Here is a 3,328-nt window from a genome sequence, read left to right as displayed (position 1 = left end):
CAATCTGTCAGCCTCTCATCTTCATCAATTCATTCAGTCAATATTGGAGAGGATGAGTGAGCGGAAATAAATCAAAGAAGAAGAACGCTGCTTTACTTCAAGGTACCAGAGTCTTTATGGAGCGTTGGTTGGTGGTTCTCTCTCTCTCTCACTCTCTCACTCACTCTCTCTCTCTGTCTCTCTCTCTCTCTCTCTGTCTCTCTGTCTCTCTCTCTGTCTCTCTGTCTCTGTCTCTGTCTCTCTCTCTCTCTCTCTCTGTCTCTCTCTCTGGTCACTCTGATGTTCAGGCGCTCTGTGATTCTGGCAGCTCTACCCGTTCTCCTTACGCATCAGATTCCTGTCCTGCTTTGCACATGCAGCATATTCTTAATGAGTCGGTTTCCAGGGAAACGACTTCATCTTCGCGTGGCAGAGGAAGGAGATCTGAACGGCGCCCCCGCGACTTGATTTCCCTTTTGTGAGACAAATCTAAAATATTAACTTGTCTGTGTGTGTGTGTGTGTGTGTGTGTGTGTGTGTGTGTGTGTGTGTGTGTGTGTGTGTGTGTGTGTGTGTGTGTGTGTGTGTGTGTGTGTGTGTGTGTGTGTGTGTGTGTGTGTGTGAGTGTGTTTCTTTCGGGATATGAATGATGGTGACCGCTGCCTCGTCCAATCAGCATACAGCGCCTCAAACCTGTCACAGTTCGCTCGCATCCTTTAATGCGACGTGACGACAGAGAGGAAACAAACGTTGCAAAGGAGCGGCAGCTTCCTCCTTCCTGTTTAGATTGTGGTGCTCAACCCCCCCCCCCCAGATGTTTCTGACCAATGAACACAGCAAGTTTTGTCACGTGACCTTTGTGGCTCTGCACTAACTGTGTGTGTGTGTGTGTGTGTGTGTGTGTGTGTGTGTGTGTGTGTGTGTGTGTGTGTGTGTGTGTGTGTGTGTGCGCGCGCCTGTGTGTGTGTGTGTGTGTGTGGTTTCTCTCCTCACAGACGTCTGGACCTCACCTGTCCCGTCATAGAGATGCTAAAGCCTTCCAGTTAGCGTCAGCTGGGCCATGATGGGGATCTAAAGGAGGTCAGTAAACTCTTAACCTTTCACCTTCTCTGGTTTCATGTGTGTTTTGTTCGCCCGTGTGTTAATCAGCGTGATGACTGGATGAGGTTGAACTGTCAGAGCGGCGTTTCAGAGAGGAAGCGGTTGGCCTGATGGTGGCGCTGTGGTAGGATCCATATTTGCCCGTGGCCTCCTGGGTCCTGGTCTTTGGGTCCGTAGGCTCACAGTGTTTTCCTGTTTCCTTCTACAATTATCTGCCGTTAACTGTTAAATGTTACATCGATCTTCCTCACTCCTTTGCTATGATTGGCTGTTCCAGTTGAGTGGGTGTGGCTTATTCTTCAATAAGTGCTGCGTCTCATCATCAATGAATCAGCCCACTGGAATCAAACTTGGTGGAGCGTGTGTGTGTGTGTGTGTGTGTGTGTGTGTGTGTGTGTGTGTGTGTGTGTGTGTGTGTGTGTGTGTGTGTGTGTGTGTGTGTGTGTGTGTGTGTGTGTGTGTGTGTGTGTGTGTGTGGTTTTTAATGAGCTTCAGAAGTGTAATTGGACCCTGATGGAGTTCTACAGGGTTCTGTCCCTTTAATGCTGCCTGGTGTCAGTTCTTCATGGTGGATCTGACAGGAGAGGAAAGGTGTGAAGGATCTGATTCACAGTCAGCTGGTGGCTTTGGTCCCACCTCCTTCACACTTCCCACCGCTGAGCTGTTCCTTTCTAGCTGTCTGTCTATTGTGAGCTCTGTAACACGCAGAAGAAAGAGCAGCTCCAAGCAGGCACACAGACGGGCAGACGTACAGGCAGACAGGCAGGCAGGCAGGCAGACAGGCAGAAGCAGGTTAAGCCCACGCTCTTCTCTACTCCACTCTGTTCCAAAGGCTGAGTTGAATCATAGCAGTCAGTGGGCGGTAAGAGAAAAAATTCCTTTCCACAGAGACTCTGACGTACATCTCAAGTCACTTTGGGGGCTGAAGGGACCAGACCATGGAGGAAGAGGAGGAGAAGAGGAAGAGGGCCATCGCATCCAGCAGCACTCCACTGTAGTCCTCTCCTTCAGCTGTCTCTCTCTCTCTTTACCTCTCTCTGTCTCTCACTCTCACTCTCTCTCTCTCTCTCTCTCTCTCTCTCTCTCTCTCCCTCTCTGTCTGTCTCTTTGTAAAGTAGCGTCCTGTCTGTCTGTTTGTCTCCATGACTGCATTGAGCACCGTCTTCTCCCTGTGAGAAGGTTCTGGGTTTGAATCCCACACTGACGCTGTCATGTGCATTAGATACTCTGCGTCCTTGACAGAGGCACTAGAGTGTGGATCTGGAGTTGGCTCCAGTGTGAAACCTTCTTCTTCTGCTGTTCCTTCATGTTGTCTCATGCAGATGAGCGTCCTCTGTCCTCTGTCCTGTCCTCAGATGATGAATCAGACTTCTCTTCCAGATGCAGACTCTGAGAGACTCTGAGAGGCCGAGCCACCATTTTAGGCTCTTTGTATATTTGATAGAGATGTTAGCGCCCTCCTCTTCCTCCTCTGTTGGATTTGAGGCGTTAAGCAATCGCTTCAGCTTTCTGCTGTGTTCCTCTGACCTGAAACTTCTTGGAAAGAACAAGCATACATAATGTATCACACACTCACCGTGTTCAGAGTGTGTGAGGGATGTGCTGATATAAATAGACGAGCGGAGCTGAAGAGAAGTCACTCACAGATAGAATTGTCAACCACGTCGGCTTACAGTGACATCAGAGACGTTAGAGACGAGAGAGACGTTAGAGACGACGATCAAGCCCCATGGAGTCTTAGCTGCTGGCTCTAGAACCCAGGTCTGAAGGTGAATCAGAACCTGCTGGCTGTGAAGTGAGCCAGGTGAAGGCTGAACAGAGGAGCTGTCGTGCCTTGTCGTGGGTTGAATCTGGGAGGCAACGGAGCCAAATGCAGGAAGTGAAAAGCTTTGTGTGATTCTCCTGTGACGGGAGGTTGTGTGTGACTGTAGCTATGGCGACGTGAAGGCTTCCCCTCTGTCTCAGCAGAGGACTCGACTCCTTCAGTTACTGAAGAAATCTACAACAGGATTTGACTGTAAACTCTGCTGAGGCGTGCAGAGGATTAGTGTGTGTTCATCACGCTGCACCTACCGGATGTGTCCCTGGTTACTATGGCAACAAGGTGGTGTTGTGCTATTTTCACGATTAGTGTGTAGGAGACATCAAAGTGAACAAGTTAGCTGTCAGCTGACGACAACAACAACGCGTGTGCGTGTGCGTGCGTGCGTGCGTGCGTGCGTGCGTGTGTGTGTGACGTGGAGCGGAG

General features: G+C 50.0%; 1 protein-coding gene across 1 annotated transcript in view; it reads left to right on the top strand.

Moving 5' to 3' along the window:
• The first annotated feature begins 971 nt into the window (after positions 1–971).
• Positions 972–3,328, top strand: part of dlgap1a (discs, large (Drosophila) homolog-associated protein 1a) — a 23,988-nt gene continuing 21,631 nt past the window's right edge. The window contains exon 1 of the mRNA XM_076137447.1: positions 972–1,059. The gene's annotated coding sequence lies outside the window, so the exon portion shown is untranslated. The remainder of the gene's footprint in view (positions 1,060–3,328) is intronic.

This window comes from Genypterus blacodes, unplaced genomic scaffold (assembly GCF_046128005.1).
Source record: "Genypterus blacodes isolate CSIRO-AG114 ecotype Tasmania unplaced genomic scaffold, CSIRO-AGI_Gbla_v1 ptg000316l_1, whole genome shotgun sequence".
NCBI classification, from domain to species: domain Eukaryota; kingdom Metazoa; phylum Chordata; class Actinopteri; order Ophidiiformes; family Ophidiidae; genus Genypterus; species Genypterus blacodes.
Note: the sequence above shows the minus strand (reverse complement) of the source record. Positions and strands in the feature narration are given on the sequence as shown.